Genomic DNA, 20,933 nt, shown 5'->3' on the forward strand with positions numbered 1-20,933 from the left:
AAATTCCTATCTCACAAAATTAGCATATCATTAAAAGGGTCTCTAAACGAGCTATGAACCTAATCATCTGAATCAACGAGTTAACTCTAAACACCTGCAAAAGATTCCTGAGGCCTTTAAAACTCCCAGCCTGGTTCATCACTCAAAACCCCAATCATGGGTAAGACTGCCGACCTGACTGCTGTCCAGAAGGCCACTATTGGCACCCTCAAGCAAGAGGGTAAGACACAGAAAGAAATTTCTGAACGAATAGGCTGTTCCCAGAGTGCTGTATCAAGGCACCTCAGTGGGAAGTCTGTGGGAAGGAAAAAGTGTGGCAGAAAACGCTGCACAACAAGAAGAGGTGACCGCACCCTGAGGAAGATTGTGGAGAAGGGCCGATTCCAGACCTTGGGGGACCTGTGGAAGCAGTGGACTGAGTCTGGAGTAGAAACATTCAGAGCCACCGTGCACAGGCGTGTGCAGGAAATGGGCTACAGGTGCCGCATTCCCCAGGTCAAGCCACTTTTGAACCAGAAACAGCGGCAGAAGCGCCTGACCTGGGCTACAGAGAAGCAGCACTGGACTGTTTTACAGATGAAAGCAAATTCTGCATGTCATTCGGAAATCAAGGTGCCAGAGTCTGGAGGAAGACTGGGGAGAAGGAAATGCCAAAATGCCAGAAGTCCAGTGTCAAGTACCCACAGTCAGTGATGGTCTGGGGTGCCGTGTCAGCTGCTGGTGTTGGTCCACTGTGTTTTATCAAGGGCAGGGTCAATGCAGCTAGCTATCAGGAGATTTTGGAGCACTTCATGCTTCCATCTGCTGAAAAGCTTTATGGAGATGAATATTTCATTTTTCAGCACGACCTGGCACCTGCTCACAGTGCCAAAACCACCGGATAAATGGTTTACTGACCATGGTATCACTGTGCTCAATTGGCCTGCCAACTCTCCTGACCTGAACCCCATAGAGAATCTGTGGGATATTGTGAAGAGAACGTTGAGAGACTCAAGACCCAACACTCTGGATGAGCTAAAGGCCGCTATCGAAGCATCCCGGGCCTCCATAAGACCTCAGCAGTGCCACAGGCTGATTGCCTCCATGCCACGCCGCATTGAAGCAGTCATTTCTGCAAAAGGATTCCCGACCAAGTATTGAGTCCATAACTGTACATGATTATTTGAAGGTTGACGTTTTTTGTATTAAAAACACTTTTCTTTTATTGGTCGGATGAAATATGCTACTTTTGTGAGATAGGAATTTTGGGTTTTCATGAGCTGTATGCCAAAATCATCCGTATTAAGACAATAAAAGACCTGAAATATTTCAGTTAGTGTGCAATGAATCTAAAATATATGAATGTTAAATTTTCATCATGACATTATGGAAAATAATGAACTTTATCACAATATGCTAATATTTTGAGAAGGACCTGTATGATGTTGCGGAATTAACGTGAGGTAATTATGTTTAACAGCTGAACGGCTTACTAATTCAGGGAAGTCACGTCGCCAGGGATAGAGGGAGTCAGGACCCAGGTGTGCGAAGTGGAAAAAATCCAGATGGTTTACTTGAAGTGTAGAGTGAGTTCTGGTGAGTTCAGGAGTTAATAGCTAGCTTTCACGTGACGTCACATAGCTATGCCGCGAGAGGGCGGAATGCAGATGGAGGGCCGGAAGTGAAGTAGCCGAGGATTTGCCATCTGTATGTTGAACACACCCTTAAGACTGAATAAAACGAGCTGGAAACAGAGGGTAGCAGAGTTGGGCTCGCAGGTTTTGACTGGAGCATCTTTCTCTCACTCTGCAGAGGCGAACATAAGCTGATTGTACTTGTGTTTATTTCACTCTTTTGAAACCTGTACCCAAATCAATGGACCCGGGGAAGCAGAGACGGCTTCGACACAGGAAAATGGGTTAAAACTGTTTTTACCAGTCTCTTTTGTACTGTGTGTAGTTCAGTCCATGTTCTCCTCATGGCTGGTCCCTCAGACACACTGAAATGTGAAGTTGTAACATGAAAAAACATGAAAAAACATTGTAAAAATTCAAGTGGTATAAATACTTTTACAAACTGCGTTATATAATCCAATGCAGTCCACATTCAACTCAAATCAATCCAGTCCATTCCAGTAAAATGCTGTCTATGTAAAAGTCTAAATGCCATTTTTTTATCAAACTGACTCTAACACTGGTTTAAAAAACCTATTTGTATTCAATCTGAAATGCATAGAAAGTACTCAGTGTAGTTGTAAATGGACTCTGACTCTATAAGGACTCTTGCATTATATTATACTTGATGTATTGTATAATACTGAGCTAGTGGCAGATCTTACGCACATTCATCGTAGCTCTTTCTGTCTTTCTATAGATATCTGTGAATAAAGCTGTGCATAACATTAACATAAATGTTTTCAGGGGCTGAATGGCTGAATGCCCATTCTTTAATAGACTCCAGCAATGCCCTTGTGTAAATTAATTTTTGGTAAGAGCTTCTGGTTGTTAATTTAATGTCCTACACTGAGACAAGTTCATTATATTGTATATTGCAACTTCAATGCGCAACATGTGAAAATGTAACCCTGTTTACAAAGAAATTCAGAGATGGTTTAATCCATGTAGCAAATTTCACATCACTGGACTTTTAAGGTCTCTTTAAAAGAAGATCATCTAGATTTGATGCTAATCTAACCTTAAAAGAAATTAAAATATATTATAAAAGAACAAAAACATAATCTTCCAGTTATTGCAAATAAATGCAGCAGAATTCGTGCCACACTTTGGGGTCTTTCCCAGTTTTGCAGTCTCGCTGTCACACTTGTCAAGTTTAATTTTCCATTTTCAAGGACACACAATGAGATCCACAATGTTCATCAGCAATGTGACAATATATGTGCCCACACAAAGCTTGTCGGCCAGCAGAAATTAGATGATATCTCCCCTGGTCCCGGCTTGCTGCTGTATATGAAGAGGAAGAAACTAATTAAAAATGATCCATAGCACCATAAATTAGCTTCTCCTGACACTGGTTCCCGAACCGTATCCCCGTGTGCTTGCATGCAGCAGAGTAATAACCAAACACCCCCACAATGACTTATTGTTAGATGAATTCCCTTCAGAAATGACTGCAGAACCTGATTTGGGATTTTACTCCTGACTCCTGTTGATCTCTCTGAAATACACTCAACAATAGCTTCATTAGGATCATAACACAAATGCTGGCCTATGATATTCTCCTGTGATATTCCCATTATGATTAAGCTCAAATAGTGGACTTCTGTGCATACAAATCAATGCAGTGTCTACAGATAATTTCTCCAAACTTAGATGTCAAATCAAGCTGGTAGACTAGAGAGTTACATCAAAAATTGAAACTCTTCATCTGTCAAATGGTCAATTTGTCTCATAAATATTCGGTTAAACTGAGGCTATGGTTGACTCCAGATGGGAGGTCAAGACCATGGAAGCTTCGCTTCACAACCCATCAGTGACCTGAAAATGTGACAATAGTTGGATGTGGATGTGGTGCATGAATGGTGTCCCCTTTTTTCCCCTTTTCCAAGTTACACCGTTACTTTCAGCAGAGAATGTTTGTGGGAGCTAACTCAGCAGAAATGAAACTTTGTCTTAAAACAGTGACAGATTATCCTAAATGTTGTTCCTCTTAGAATCTGAAGATTAGAACGTTGTGTTATTTCTTGATGAAAAAGCCTACATCTGAAAAGTTCTTGTCATCTTTAAAACAGTCAGAATTATAGCACCAAGATTACAACTGAAGCCATTTCTGATGTACAATATATGGCACCTGCAGTGTTTAGTACAATGGGCCAAATATATAAAAAATATAATATATATAAAATAATTGATTCTTAAGAAAATAATATGACCAACCTCTAACCATGTCTTTCACTTGTAGATAAAGCCATTAATAGAGCCACTAAAGCTGTAAATCTGTTTGTGTTTTGTTTAATATAGAACGTAATCCTGAATCACTGCTTCTGTGTTTTTTGTGTCTGCTCTCTGGTCTCAAACCCTCAGTGAGTAACATTAGATGGCTACTCGCATTGAGTCAGGTTCTGCTTGAGGTTTCTTAGATGCAATTCAATGCATATGGCTGGGTTTCCTTCAGACAAAAAAAACTTGACTGCATTGTATCATCACTAGGTTTTATTTGGACTGTTCATCTTTGAATTTGAACCTCTCTATATGATCACACCGAGTTCACTATAGCATAGATTTCTGTATAAAACTCTGATCTTTTGGTCTTGTAAAGTTGACATTTGTTGTTAATTAATTTATGCACGTTTGTGTGTGATTTAAATAAAAAACACGGAAGCTTTAAATCAGTTGTTATCTCCTCCTCTAGCAATGTCTCATTACTGATATGCAGTAACTGACTTATGACTAATGTGTTTCTCACTGAGCTTTCTGTATCCTTTTAAATGAAATTACTCACCATGAAGGAGCAAACTGTGGAAACATTTTTGGTTGTTTCTCCAAAACACTGCACTGTTACAGATGTTTAAAGATTGTCACTGCAAAACTTGGATAACCACTTTATCAGTCAGGTTAATAGAAAAAGCCCTGTTGAATTGGCTAGGAAGTTGAGCGATTAGAATATGAACCAATGGTAACTGTGATCTGACAAATTTTGATTTACTCTACCATGGTAATGAGTGCATCACTGAAATGCCACCTATAACAAACGTAGAACATACTGCTCAAGCTTGTGAAATCAGTGTTACTGGAGTTTCTGCAGTTATTTGGGTCCAGGTTATGCAACATCAAATACTCATAAACTGGTGTCAGAGCTGATGACAACATAATGAATGTTCCTCCTACTCAGCTTTTATGACTAAACTCCCCTCTTTTTCTCAACTGTCTTTATTTCTTTCACATACATCAGTTAAAAGGGAAACATATACATATATGGATGGGATTTTACCATGGTGTTTGTTCAATTAAAAATCAATAAGTATATCAACACATTTTACACAGTAAACATTATGTCAGGATCTGGGTTTTTGTTTTTGTGCTTGCTACATGTGCTCATTCTCAGGTGGTGCTGGAGCTCTCAGGTGTGCTGCGTGACAGGTGTGACTTATTCCACTGATTGCCAGGAGGAGTACTTAAGCAGGAGGCTGCCAGCCCTTCAAGGTGAAAGTGTTTTGCCACAGTGGTACAAACTCGAGACACACTCTAAGTCTATGCTTCGTTCTTCGACCTCGTTTAACTTTGTTTTTTGCTCCTCTGCAGATTTTGAAAACCTAAGATTTGGATCTATGTCACTGCCAAAGTTACAAACAGGTTCACACAGTTTACTAATCTAGTATTAGATATGCACATTTATATGGAGTCCATTTTCTCCCCATAGTTTTCAGTCTAATAAACATTAATGTAAAACCAAAAATTTGTGTAGATTTTATTTAACTTAAACAGTATCGGTATATTCATTTTTATATGCTGTTTTTGCTTTTATTTTATTTTGTTTTGTCAGTGTTTTGGCTCAGATTTTTTTATCTGCTAACTTGTTACAAATATATAGACCGTCTTGCTCAGTCTGGCATCGAAGACCCAGTGGAAGAAATGCATCAGCAAAGCCCACAAGGTCCTCTTCATCAATGCCAAACCAACTAAAAGGTTGAGTCAGAGAGAGATAGATGCATTGCCAGTTTCAGGAGGCAAGAGTAAGACAAAAAATAAACCATGCTGTTGACATGAAGGCATCATCACACACCATAATAGTAAAAAATGTTTCTACACCATTTGTCATTTGCTGTTTTTGATTATATTAATCTCTAATCTAATCTCAGTGTAATGACAAGCAATCTACAATTTATGACAGCATGTAACTATACAGTGTAATAAACTACAAAAAAAAAGGCTTACAGATTTCTTCTCTTTTTGCTTTTTTCACACTTAAACAGTTCAGATCATCAAAAAATGATCAGTCAAGATAAGCTGAATAAATACAAAAGTAGTGTTAACAAAAAAGCTATTCAAAACCTAATAAATTCTAATAACTGTGCCATCCTTGGCAGCAACAAGTACTATCAAGCATTTGCTGTAGCTAGCTATTAGTCTTTCACATCAGTCCTGAGGAACTCTGATCCACTCCTGTTCACATATTTATTCATTCAGCCACATGAGTGGGTTTTCAAGCATGAAAGACCTGTTTAAGATTCAACAAAAAACACCTGATTTAAATCTGTGTGATTGTGACTAGACCACCATAAAACCTTCGATTTTTAGCCATTCAGAGATGGACCTGGTACCATGCCTCAAGCACTGTCCTGCTGCATGGCCCAAGTAAACTAAAGCTTACATCCCAACTGGCATTCATTGAGATAAACAAGGCCTGCAGAGCTTTTGATGTTGTTCTGGGTTCTTTTGTGACCTCCTGGATGAGTCGACATTTTGCTTTTCCAGTAATTTTGGAAGGCGGACCACTTTTTCTGTTTAATCAGGTTATCTTTGGTTGATGTCAACATTTATTTAATGATCTGACACATGTTAGTCTGACAAAACAGAAGAAATCTATAAGGGGACAAATATATTTTTCATGGCACTAATTAAAAAAACAACTAAAAGGAAAACATCAAGAGAACAATGACTGGTACCATCAAAGTATTAGATCACATACTGTGTATTTATAGAACATTACAAGGTTTCCAACATGTGGTTTTATAGGAATGGTTCTGTTTGCCAATCCCACCTTACAGAAACATCCAGATTCCTGCAGAGAAATTTGATTGATATAAAATTAAGCGACCTGTCTTTGTCTGAGAACAACTGAAAGCAGCACATTCACTCATTTGATTATGTTTGGGCCACTGTTCTTTCCCACATTCCTTCACGTTTTGAGGCCTACAGATTTATGTTTCTGCACAGCTCTCTCAAGGTCCCACCACAGCACTTTAACCAGGGCATTGTATTGTTGTGCGTTGTTTAGGACAAGCTTCAACTGTCAGACAGATGGTCTTCCATTTGAGTGTTAAATACTTTTGGTATACGCAGGGGTTCACAATCTGCAAGGCACCGAGTTTCTGTTGAAGCATCAGCCCTTATCTCCACACTCAGTGTGTTTACACTGATATGCTGTATTCAGTTTTCTCCAAACATGTTCCTGCGCATCATGGCCAAACACCTCTGAGAAGATTGTGCCAGAGGTCTTGTGGTGTCTTGTCCTGAGGTTTAACACTTAAAATGCAAACTGAAATTGAGCTCCTGGGTTTTACGTGGTTTCTGAGCAATGCACAGTCTGTCATTGGGTACATTTTCTAAGATTCCTGGAAAGATTGGCTTAATTGTAAAAATAATTTCATTGCAGAATAATGAAGTTTGTTGGGCATTTAACTCTTAAATTGGGATCCAACAGTTCCTTGTCTAATGTCATTGCTAATTCCTTTCTTTTCTGTCTGAGCGCCATCTTTTTTAGTGGTGGTCACACTTACTGATGATTCATTAATCGGGAGTGTTTGGAAACTTCAAGGGTGAGATTGGTTTTATGCACTTGTGTGCTTGAGATAGATTTTAAATAATTGTTGAGCCTTGTGAAGACCAGGGCCCATTGTCCCAAAGATCCTCAGAGTCCTCTCAGAGAGCTTCTATCTTAGCCCGAAAATTCCTGCTTCAGAGTGATTCAGTTCTCTGCTGACAGTGACTCTGAGCGAGGAGATTACAGAAATTCCCCTCTTATTGAGGAGGTGTGGTTGACCTTGTTGCCAGGTGTGACTGTCTTCTAAGAGCTGTGATTGATTGTTGCAAAAAACAAAATAAATTCAATTCAATTCAATTCAAAGATACTTTATTGATCCCCGAGGGGAAATTAGAATTCCAGTACAACCCATCCAAACATACATCATGACACAAGACAAGGGAGACGGGTAAGCGAGGCTTTGCTGCCCACTCACAGGCGCTGCCCTTGTTAGATGAGAAAAAAGGCCACATTAGGTAAGTAGAGGGAAAAAAAAAAATCATATTTCACACTTTATCCTTAGCAGGATACAGTTTGAGATTGCAAAAAAACCTCAGCACAAAGAAGCAACAAGTTGACAAAACAACATCATGCCAGGAACGGTGAAGGTGGTATGAGGGGGTGCATATGTTTATCTTGAGCATGTGTGTGTGTGCGAGTGAGTGTGTGCAAGTAAGTACATGAAGCACTGTCACAGAGGTCATTGTCCTTGATGGTTCGTTGGAATGTTCATCAACCGCCCACAAAGTTCTGAGCAGGTCCACAGATGTCCTCAGGGAAGGGAGGGGGGCAGAGGGAGCAGAGCGTCATGTTTACATAACTTCCAGGAGAAGTTGAAGATAGCCAGCCATCAAGGCCACGCAGGGGAGCCAGTTTCAGAAAAACAATAATTATTTGGGTTAGGCTGACTCTTAATTTTCCGTCAGCCTTGAGAGTCTTGCTGGTGCTTCTCAAAGGCGAATCCAAACAGCCAAATTCCTGGTCTTTCTGCCAGATCCAAGTGAACAACTTTCTCCAAGATTTATCCCATTTCACCCCTGAGTCCAGGAACCGCAACCTGCTTGCGATCCTGTATAAGGATCACATCCAGTCTGCGATTCAGCTCACGTAACATCTCAGTCTGAGTGTTGATCGCTCTGAAGATCCCATCACACATGCCAGGCAGCCTTACAGTGACCAGAACAGCTGCTGACATTCTCCGAATTTCTCGATATGCCAGGTAACCGCTGACTCCAAAAAGCAGAAATTCTGATATCAAACATCCAATTATATACACATCTTCCACATCCTCGACTGACATTATCGACAAACACACAATCCTCCACTTCTGCCAGGAGTCCAAATGCGCTCCTAGTAATTACTGGAGAGAAATTAACCGCTAAGCTTTCAGCAACAGCCTGGAATTTGAGCAGCTCTGGTATCTGCTGCATTCAGAAGCCAGAGAGGAGATAGCAGTACACCAGAGAACATCTCTACAGACGGGGAGCTTTGGAGATTACTATTTAGGCTTAGGCTGCTGACATCGTCATGTACAATACAGCAAATACTTATTCATCTCATTTACATCTTCCTTCTATATATATAGTGCTTAGATTATTGTACCGATGTCAAGAATTTGTATTTATGTATATATATTCTTTAGAATCTTTCCAAATTTTTCTAAATATATTTTTTGAAATAATTTACTGTAAATATAAAAAAAATTATGTTATGTATTGTTTTAATTTTTTTACTTTTTATCATGGTTATTTATAATTGTTTCTATTATTTATTAATCTTTCCTAATATTAACTTACTTACTAGAAGTTGACCTTTAATCTGTCCTGCTGCTAAAACTATGTAATTTCCCCCTAATGGGATGGTAAGGTTAATCGTATCTCTATATTAATAATTTTATGATTGTTACAGACGTTTATGTGCTCATATACTCGACTGTTTAGGGGGTGTATCCCTGCACCATCGAGCGGGTAGCGTTTTATTAATTCACTGTTGTTCATTATAGGAGAATATCTCTCCTATATCTCTGTTTTTCCACCATCTTCTCTGCTAAAGACACTCTTAGGCTTACTAAAAGTCCTCCTCACTATTCTTAAAATTTCCTCACGTTAGGAGGTCTTTTAAGGCCTAAGATGCTTTGTGAATCATTTTTATCTTACCGAGGGAAAATTCAAAGAAAACTCTTAGAAATTCCAAGAGTTTTCTTAGAATGACATCATTAGGAGCTACTTTTAGTCTTAGAATCCTTTGTGAATACTGGCCCTGATCATTTTTACTTTGTCCAGTAAAACTGTAAATGTAAAAGAGAATGTACTTTGTGTTAGTCCCACAGATGCACATAGATGTGTTTTTAACTTTTATTTTAGTGTCATTCTGTCAACCAAAACAACAACCCTACATCATTTTAACACGTCAGACATGCTGTGTATGCATCCTTTTGCTTTTGTTTGACACTTTTACTGTCAATATTCAATACACAATTCAGTTCAATTCAGTTTTATTTATATAGTGCAAGTTCACAACATGTCATCTCAAGGCACTTTACAAAGTCAATTAAATGGAATCATACAGATTTTAAGTTAGGATTACCGTATTTTTCGCACTATAAGGCGCACCGGATTATAAGGCGCACCTTCAATGAATGGCCTATTTTAGAACTTTTTTCATATATAGGGCGCACCGGATTATAAGGCGCATAGAATAGAAGCTACTGCAGTCAAACGTTTGACTGGGGTTGCGTTATGCATCCACTAGATGGAGCTGTGCTAAAGAGAATGTCAACAAAACAGTCAGATAAGTCAGTCAGTCAAACTTTATTAATACACTACAAACCAGCATTCTGATAACTCCATTCACTCTCATGGTAAGGTCTCCTCTACATAGAATTCTATTGAATAGAGCCAACCGCACGTTAGGAATGCATTGGAGTCTATGAAGTTGAAGTTGAAATTAAACGTTAGTTAAAACGTGAAAGGGAACTTTTCCCTGATTCAGTAAACACGTAAAAGAAACAGTTTGATGCACTAAATCAAACGTTAGTACATTCACAATATAGTAGCGTTAACTGTTGAATTATCTCGCTGCTGCTCTATTCCCATGTTCGACTGCGTAGCTGACAGCCTTGAGTTTGAACTCAGCATCGTAAGCGTGTCTCTTGAAAGGTGCAATTTTGGGGTCGTTATACACACACAAGTGGTGTTGGACTAGGAGTAAGCACAGTACAGGTGTTTACCGCTATTACTTCGGCGACGCCCCTGACTACGGTAGCCGTAATGCTGCAAGCGGTGCGGCTTTGTAGTTTACCAGTCATACTGAAACATTTTGACAGAGCGCCGTGTACAACCAGTATGGATCAACCAATTAACCAATTGATCCATATATAAGGCGCTCCGGATTACAAGGCGTCATTTTTTGAAAAAAATAATGGTTTTTAAGTGCGCCTTATAGTGCGGAAAATACGGTAATTGCAATGTATCTACCCAACTATAAAACAGTGTAGTCAGATTTAGTTGATTACTGAAATTGGTTTAAAAGTTTTTCTATCTGAGGAAACCCAGCAGATTGCATCCAGTCAGTGACTTGCAGCATTCACTCCTCCTGGATGAGCATGTAGAGACAGTGGACAGTCACTGGCGTTGACTTTGCAGCAATCCCTCATACTGAGCATGCATGTAGAGACAGTGGAGAGGAAAAACTCCCTTTTAACAGGAAGAAACCTCCAGCAGAACCAGGCTCAGTGTGAGCGGTCCTCTGCCACGACTGACTGGGGGTTTGAGAGAACAGAGCAGAGACAAAAAAGGGATACAGAAGCACTGATCCAAGAGTACTTTCTATGCGAAAGAAAAGTGAAACATGAATGGTTATAGCTCCTTGAGAGGCTTCATCTAGGAGAGAAAGGCAGCTAAGCAGATGAACTCTGAGCCAGTTTTCAAGTCTAAAAGATGAAAGAGAGCGCATACAGTTAGTCACAGAGAAGCTTAGCCAGTAACTATGTCTAGGAGAGACAGGGATAAACACTGAAAGACAGGGCTAAGTGTATCATCTGTAGAAGGTGATCATTAAGTTGTTGGCAGCAGGCCCACAGCTACCATTGAGGATACCAAGGACTGGACCTCAGTATTTTTCTGCTGTGTATAAATAAAAAATTAATCAAAACAATACGAGCAGCGTGGTTCTCTGAGTAGCTTCACCAGGTTACTGTAGGAGCCGCTGCAACTGTGTAACTCAATGTCTTCAAAGAAGAGTGTAGCTTTGCATACCCTGCCGCTAAAATAAAGACCAGAAGTAGAAGAGTGCAGCTGACGGTGAGACGTAACAGCTAACAGCGGTAACTTGCTAAAAATATTCTACTTCACTTTCGTTCTTCTCCAAATAAAAGTTCACTAGTATTCACCCTTCATAACACTGTTTAAGTTTAGTTAGAATAGCTGACACCCATTGACAACTTTGTTTGACTTGAGTTGGCGCATTGTTTGTGAGCAGCTGTGACAGACTAATGATGTTTCTAATACAAGAACCAATGTTTCTGTCCATTTAATTAAGAAAGAAAAGTTTTTTTTCAAAGCTCAGCTTTGAGGGGAAGAGTGTGATGAATAGACAAAGAAGTGATGATGGTGAGAGAGATTGAATAGAAAGCTGCTGTCAATCCACTCCAGCCAGGATAAACTGCTGAGACCCATGTCCTTGAGTTGTTCAAAACAAACAAACACTGCCTGGCCTTTATTACATTCACTTTAGACTACTACTGACCACAGATAGATGTGTTATTACAGTGATATGCAGGCTACATTTGACTGCAAAGAATACAGTACAAATACGTTTCATTATAAAATGTGTATTACTTAATAAAGCACGCTTTAATTATATTTGTGTAAATATTCTAAATCTAAAATGAATTCAGACCTAAAAGACAGACTAAGGTGTTTTTGATTTGTCAGGAGAGACAGGTGAGAGTGTGAGTACAGAGGTAAGAATATGCATAAATCTTGTATCTTGAATGTGTTTATAAAGTGTGATTAATCAACATTCATATAAACTAATTCATGTCATTTCAGTGAGACATCATGGTTGTGCCCTGAGTCCCTGTTGCCTCAGATGATGTCATGCCCCATGGATTCACACACACACACACACACACACAAATAAATGTCGCATTCAAGTCACTTATGTTTTAAATAAATGCTTCCAATTAAGTTTAATCAAGTTTTGGTCTTCATTGTAACTGATGTGCAGGGGGGATAATGAGAGGTGGACCTCAGAATTTTTTAAAGTCTGGCTGCTGCCCTGGTTGGCAGCAGCAGCTTGGCTGATGTCCCCCTCCAGGAAGGTGCCACAGCTAATTGTAAAGAATGACTTCATTCAATAGTGTTCAAGGTGCATCAGGAACCTTGTTGATTAAACTATGTAGTGGATGAATGGGTGAAAAAGTGGGCACTCTAAAAACTGACATTGTGTTCTTGGTAGAGTTCATAGCACAGTTGTCACAGAGTATAATTAAATCCATGTTTGTAACAATGTTTCTTATTAATGTGCCCTAAGAAATGCAATAAGGTTATTTTTTTCATTAAATGGCCTTGTTAAGCACATGAACTGTGGGTCCTTGATTAATCAAATTGAAGACTGCATGGTTGAAACAATTCAAAGATTTTGCAGAAATTTGTACATTATCGTATCTAATGCTCCTGTATCAGGTCATTTCTTTTTGTTGCATTTCTGTGTTTTTTCTTGGGTTTTGGTCTTTGCCCTGGATTCTTATTTTAGTCTCATGTTTTGGGTTCAGTTTGATCCTTTTGTGTCTTCAGCTCCCCCTGTGTTCATTTCAGTCCTTATTTGTCACCTTCCCTCAGCTCAGGTTCATCCCCAGCTGAACAACATTATCCTAATTAATCACACCTGGTTCTCAGGCTGCTCATCCACCTTCCCCGTAGTCAGAAAATATGTCTGTTTCTTTACCTCCTTGCCAGATTCTGCCATTGCCTGTTGTCTTATTTCCCTGCCGTGCTAGTACCTCTATTGATGATTCTTTGTTGTTCCTTCCATGCCTACAGTTTTTACGTTCTTTTATGAGTTTCTGGACTTTATTAAAATTAGATATAAAAAGATTTAGGAATCATTAAACAGTTGCATTAGTCTGTGCAAGTCTCTGTAGAAAATTCTCTTTAACATGTTAGAATATTCAGTTTGTCATTATTGTGACCCTCACATCTCAGTCACTTCACACAGTTATGAACCCTCCTTAATAAAAAACTCAATTATCTGGTAGACCCTCTGTGCATTAAATTGGCCACATTATACTAATTGGCCTAATGCGCTCTACATGATGCAGATGAACATACAGTATGTGGTATAACTTAAAAAGGAGATCTTCAAGTCCTGCTGCTGGAATTGCCATTCATTGATTGTTTTCAATATAAACCCCCTACGTTTGTAATGATGTGCTGTCATTAGTATAGTTTTTATTTTGCAGGCCTAGAAACTCTGTCTTCCTGGTGTGAGTTTTCACTTCTCATGCTCAGCTTCTTCACATTACTTCTCATAAGTGGATTTCCTTTTTAAAATGGCAAGCTAGGCAGAATATCTAGAAGAGCAGTTGCCTTTCCTGTTAAAAGAATTTCAGATTTTGTCAACTAAATCAATGAAAGTGACGAAGCAGTAGTGGCATCTCTGGCATAATAAGCTAGGTAGGGCACAAAAACTCAAAACCTATTAGCAGCTGATAATCTGCCTTGATCAATTTCAAATGAACCAGATAAAAATAGAACAAGTCAACACACTAGAAATGTCATTTCATATGGAAAACCTTTTTTTATACATGAAATTATAACTAAAAAGGTTCTCTCACTGTCATTTTGTTTGTAGCTAATCTGACCCACATGCAGAAAACACTCAGATTATGAAGTTTAAAGTGTTTATTTTATCACAGGTCTGATGAGGGTGGGATCTGGGACTGGAACCTCTAGGCTGCATGGAAGGGTAACAGGTAAGTAGTGGATGGGGACAATTAAGATTTGCAGTGTTTGGCATCTTACAGTTTGTAGGTGAAGCTGGTTCGCCGGAGGAATTTGATTCCAGGTCTGGTAAGCTTGGTTGGCCTGGTTACTTTGATTAACTGATCCTTCCCACGGATCAGAACTTTGATTTGGTGTTTCCTTACAGACGGAGTCCAGAGGTGCCGCTCGCTGGAGGGTGGACAGGTTTCACTCTGGGAAGCTGAGAGTATGGAGTCCAATGGCTGCCCACAAAGCTGCCTGGAAATCTTGGCAAAGAAGGCGAAGTCAGGTAGGTACTTTCAAAGGAGCTTGAACTGGGTCCAAAACTGAACCTGGAAATAAGCAAGGACAAGACCTATAAGTCAAAGCTTACCAAAACATGAATGTCTTAAACTTGGCCAGTTGAATATTACCCCAGAGGCAAAAACACTCAGGCCTTGAAGTGCTGGCAGCATGCTCCTTTTAAACCTCCCAGCTTGATCACGGAGATGGAAAACACCTGTCCTAACCCAACAGAGCGCAAGTGACACCTAGGGGCGAAGCGTAGTTAATAGCAGGCACAAAAATACAAGCAGCAACTCCCAGAACCCGACACTCACCAGTGTTGTTCACTTCTTGAACAGAAACGATGCATGTCAATCTTTCATCTGGGCAAACTTTTCAATAACTATTCTATCAAAGTCCAATAATCCATGAATGAATTCATTTTCAATGGACAACATAGCCGGTGCATTTAACCTTTGTTGCCCCATGGTGTTTTGTGTAAATGTCTTGATCATTTTCAACATTATACAGATCCTCTGTGACTCAGCAGTGATAATTTGCATTGTGATAACAATTGCGAACAGTGAAACAGTCTCAGATAAGGCATCCTGTAGGTTATCATAAAGCACTTTACACTACAATCAGTCATTCACCCATTTATACAATGACAGTGGTAGACTACATGTAGCCACAGCGCCCTGGGGCAAACTGACAGAAGCGAGGCTGCCATGCAAGCGGGGCCACCGAGCCCTCTGATCACCATCAGCAGGCAAGGCGGGTGAAGTGCCTTGGCCAAGGACAGAGCAACTGAGAGCGACAGAGTGAGGGTTTCAACTGGCAACCCACCGGTTGCAAGACGAACCCCTACCATAGGCGCCACCATCACCCCACTGCTGCCACCATCACCTGCAGCAGAGACTATAACAGACTGGGCATGTTCTGTATGCAACTTTGAGTGACTGTACAGTGGCTTCAGTTCATTTTCGAGCTTAACATTATTTCCAATTGGCCAGATTTTTGTTGCATATTCAAATTCATCACTTAGAAATTATTTGCTAAACTTCCTGAAGAGTGTGCAGTCCATGAGATGAGCTGCTATAAAATGATCACTTGCAAAAACTCCACCTAAGCAACCACAGTATCTCAGGCTTCCCTGATAATCGCAGCTGTGTTTTTTTCCTCTGTTTCAACCGTGCTGCCTCTATTCCTTTCGCAATGTCATCCACTTTCTTTCTTAGTCATCCCAAGAATGTACTTAGTGTTGCTACCATCGGGTTCAATGGTTAAAACGTCCATGCATAACAGTTCAAGGGTCCGATTTGTTTTAATATTTATCAATGAAGCGGATTTTTCCTTTTGAGTCTTGCGCCTTACACAACAACCACAGGTTTTAATAGTGGTTTCCACCTCAGTTGTCATCTTGGGCCAAAAGCAGCGCTGACAGACCAGATCGATTGTTGTCTCAATGCCCCGGTGCCCCATATCATGGTACAAGCTCCTCAGAACAGTTGGTCGTAAATTGGGTGGTAGTACTAATTGTCGGTTGAGTCTATCTCCTTGTCCTGTCTTCTCCAATACAGGATTCCATCCACCAACTCTAACCTTTTCCAAACTCTCAGGAGTAAGGGAAGATCTGGCAGGTCATTACGAACTGATGGTAGGACCCTCTCACCAGTCTCCAGCTGATGAATGACCTCATGAATGGCAGGGTCAGCTTGTTGCTCCTCTTGGAGATCAGTGTGAGATAGAAGGGGTATTTGAATTAAAACTTCATTTTATAAATAAAGCCAGAAAAATATAAGGAATAAAAATCCCCTATTTATATCAACAATATTATTGCTTCCTCAAAGTTTTCTAAATGTGAACGTGGGTGGTGGAGGATGAATCATCCCATCCTGGTGCTTTCATGGCAGGTTGAGATCAAAGTTCAGTGAACATCTCAACAATATACCAGGCAGGCGGGTCTTCAAAAAGAAGATTTCTTTATGTTGTTTTACACACCCACAGTTCTACCTATAAATACATAATCTATATCTATTTATTGAAGAGGTTTTGACTGAAAAAGAATTTTTAAATGTCATTTCTTCCAACAGGATTACTTTTATCAGAATCCCACTACCTGAGCAAAACCATCCATCCATCCATCCATCCAAAGTTTTTTATTTAAATTTGACACATCCTTAGCTATTTATTTCAATAAAATTTCACCAGTTTTAGGCAAAAACTATTCATCACATTACTGACAAAGTATGTTGGCTGCTGTGTACAGACGAAATTAGTCTCACAACAAGAGTCACAAAAGTTAAAGCCAGGTACCCTCTTTATGAAACTGCTCATAAACACCATTGCAATCTGTAAATATAGAGGGGCATTTGAATTTCCATTACCTAAATAGGTTTTTGATATATTGTTTAATGTGTGTTAACTGTGTGTGGAGAAAGACTTCATAAAAAGAAAAATCAATATAGTTAGCGCTTTATCCAACTATTAATAAAAGTAAGTCTAAGAAATTTATTCTGTGTATATTCTTTAGAGAATCACAATTATATCTTCTAAGTAATTAGGTAAATGGTTAAGATATCCCATCATCAATACAATGCACATTCTACAGTGGCACATTAAAACCCTTCACATCCTTTACTGATTCATAAATGCCAATCTAAACGTGATTCCTCCTTGACACAGTCAGGTTTTTGTTTCTAAAATGTTGAGAATACCTTAATCTTTTATAGACTCTATTGGAGCAAATGTTTTTCTGTGTTTTTATAATCACTTCTGCATTTCCTGTGTTTGCAGCTCATCAGAGCATCTACCTGATGCAAAAACAGGAATATAATTGTGCACAGGATGTTCACAGGTATATTCCACACAATGCTAACAGGAAGGATACTGTCTCACACCTATTATCCTTCAGGCTTTCTGGATGAGTCACACCATTTTTCACTCAAGCTTCACAGAGAGTTTTCTGAGCTGATGTGCTACAGGTAATTAGCCTTAAAATGATAGCCATAATTAAAAATAACCATAAACTTCAGATCGATGCATATAACTCTAAGAAGCTGTTAAAAAGTCTGGACTATCAACATGTAAGTGAGGTCAGCGGGCGATCAATGAAAAAACCAAGGTATTTGTCAGAGGAGACTTGTGTGACAGATTTATTGTAAATGACCACCCACTCTGCTAGGATTACTTTCTCCACTGCCTTTTATGTCTTTTAACATTCAGCACCAGGAGCTGGGTGGATTACCAATGCACACACATGAACCATGTTTATTCCTTCTTCAATGCACAAACTAGCAAATTGGGGGAATTTGAATGTGTTCACAGATTATGGATCATAGTGCATACTGTAAATTAAAGATAAAACAGTAATTTTATTTATGTAAATATACCCGAAATTACAACTTTTAACTTTTTATTTTAACTATTTTACTTCACTGCTACATTGTATTTAACCGTTGAAATCAAACCATGTATTTCAATTCATATTGTGTTCTTTATCAATATTTGCATTCAGCTAAATCAGTGGCAGATGTATATGTGAAATGGAAAAGGCTGAAATTAACATGCATCATCTATACCATATTATTATCATCTTATAATCTTTTCACCCATTTCAGAACTGGAGAACAAACTACGACAGTCTATGGTCATAATGAGGAGAGACAATTTATAGTTATATTATTATAGATCATATTTGATCGATAAATGTGTTGTCTGTGAATTAGGTAAAATTTGAAAAAATTAAGGAGCACCGTATGTATGTAGATCAAATCAGAACAAACAACACAAATGCCATGGGCTTAGTGGGCTTTAAATATTCATGATGAAACTCCAAATTCAAAGAATCTAAACCTTGACATCTTCTTTATTTTTTAAAGAGACCTAAGTAGCATTCAATGAAAAGCATTTGTTGGTAATTAACATTAACTTTTTTTTTTTTACAGGAAGATGTACCTGTCCAGGTGCTGTGGAAGAGTGCGGTCTTACTACTGAGCTAAAAGCAATTAACACAAAACTCAGAGCCTTCTCTCTTCCCAGCCTTCACAGGGGGAACTTTATTTTTTACAACGTACTAAATATCTTCATCAAAAATTCCAGAAGTTCCCTACCCTCAGTTCTTACAGGGCGTATTTTATACAGATACAAAGCATTGGTGTGTATGGGGTCCTCTTGACCAATTGAAATCATCATACTCATTTACGAAAAATTTTTGGCATCCACAACATTGATTCTCAATCACAGTTCTGGAAATACAAATCCAACCAACATCTGCAAGAGATCAGATTGGCCTACGTGACCTGGCGGGAGTCAGGGTATCACGAGATTTCCCCGCTGAACTACAATAACAAGCCCATCAGTCATTCTTGACGCCAATAACATTTCCCTAATGTAATCTGTTCCCAGACAGGCCTCATTAAAAGGGTCTCTAAACGAGCTATGAACCTAATCATCTGAATCAACGAGTTAACTCTAAACACCTGCAAAAGATTCCTGAGGCCTTTAAAACTCCCAGCCTGGTTCATCACTCAAAACCCCAATCATGGGTAAGACTGCTGACCTGACTGCTGTCCAGAAGGCCACTATTGACACCCTCAAGCAAGAGGGTAAGACACAGAAAGAAATTTCTGAACGAATAGGCTGTTCCCAGAGTGCTGTATCAAGGCACCTCAGTGGGAAGTCTGTGGGAAGGAAAAAGTGTGGCAGAAAACGCTGCACAACAAGAAGAGGTGACCGGACCCTGAGGAAGATTGTGGAGAAGGTCCGATTCCAGACCTTGGGGGACCTGCGGAAGCAGTGCACTGAGTCTTGAGTAGAAACATCCAGAGCCACCGTGCACAGGCGTGTGCAGAAAATGGGCTACAGGTGCCGCATTCCCCAGGTCAAGCCACTTTTGAACCAGAAACAGCGGCAGAAGCGCCTGACCTGGGCTACAGAGAAGCAGCACTGGACTGTTGCTCAGTGGTCCAAAGTACTTTTTTCGGATGAAAGCAAATTCTGCATGTCATTCAGAAATCAAGGTGCCAGAGTCTGGAGGAAGACTGGGGAGAAGGAAATGCCAAAATGCCAGAAGTCCAGTGTCAAGTACCCACAGTCAGTGATGGTCTGGGGTGCCGTGTCAGCTGCTGGTGTTGGTCCACTGTGTTTTATCAAGGGCAGGGTCAATGCAGCTAGCTATCAGGAGATTGTTGAGCACTTCATGCTTACATCTGCTGAAAAGCTTTATGGAGATGAAGATTTCATTTTTCAGCACGACCTGGCACCTGCTCACAGTGCCAAAACCACTGGTAAATGGTTTACCGACCATGGTATCACTGTACTCAATTGGCCTGCCAACTCTCCTGACCTGAACCCCATACAGAATCTGTGGGATATTGTGAAGAGAACGTTGAGAGACTCAAGACCCAACACTCTGGATGAGCTAAAGGCTGCTATCGAAGCATCCTGGGCCTCCATAAGACCTCAGCAGTGCCACAAGATGATTGCCTCCATGCCACGCCGCACTGAAGCAGTCATTTCTGCAAAAGGATTCCCGACCAAGTATTGAGTGCATAAATGTACATGTTTATTTGAAGGTTGACATTTTTTGTATTAAAAACACTTTTCTTTTATTGGTCGGATGAAATATGCTAATTTTGTGAGACAGGAATTTTGGGTTTTCATGAGCTGTATGCCAAAATCATCCATATTAAGACAATAAAAGACCTGAAATATTTCAGTTAGTGTGCAATGAATCTAAAATATATGAATGTTAAATTTTCATCATGACATTATGGAAAATAATGAACTTTATCACAATATGCTAATATTTTGAGAAGGACCTGTATGTGATGTTTATGATGAGTAAAAGGAATAAAAATGTGAACAATTATGGAAAGTAGTGAAATTACATTATGTACAAAATTAAGCAACCCTGATGATGGCTCTTATTTAGGTCTGAAATTGCGGGTTCAACTAATTAATTAAGATCCTATTTGGAGCTTCTATGCGCACATTATTTTAACTGTGTTAGACTATGATAAACTAAACCTATTCACTAATTAGATCAAATCCGGCTACTCTGTAGCTCTTCCTAAAAGTCTCCTTCAGGAACACAGCTCATCAACTAACCCACGGACAACAATCCATGTCTGTCAAACTCACAAACCACGTGTCGATGAAGGGGACCTTCAGGTCAGCTTAGGACCTCCAGTCGAAAAACCCACCCGTCCTAAAATGCGGGAA

Source organism: Girardinichthys multiradiatus, chromosome 1 (assembly GCF_021462225.1).
Source record: "Girardinichthys multiradiatus isolate DD_20200921_A chromosome 1, DD_fGirMul_XY1, whole genome shotgun sequence".
In the NCBI taxonomy this organism is placed as follows: Eukaryota; Metazoa; Chordata; class Actinopteri; order Cyprinodontiformes; family Goodeidae; genus Girardinichthys; species Girardinichthys multiradiatus.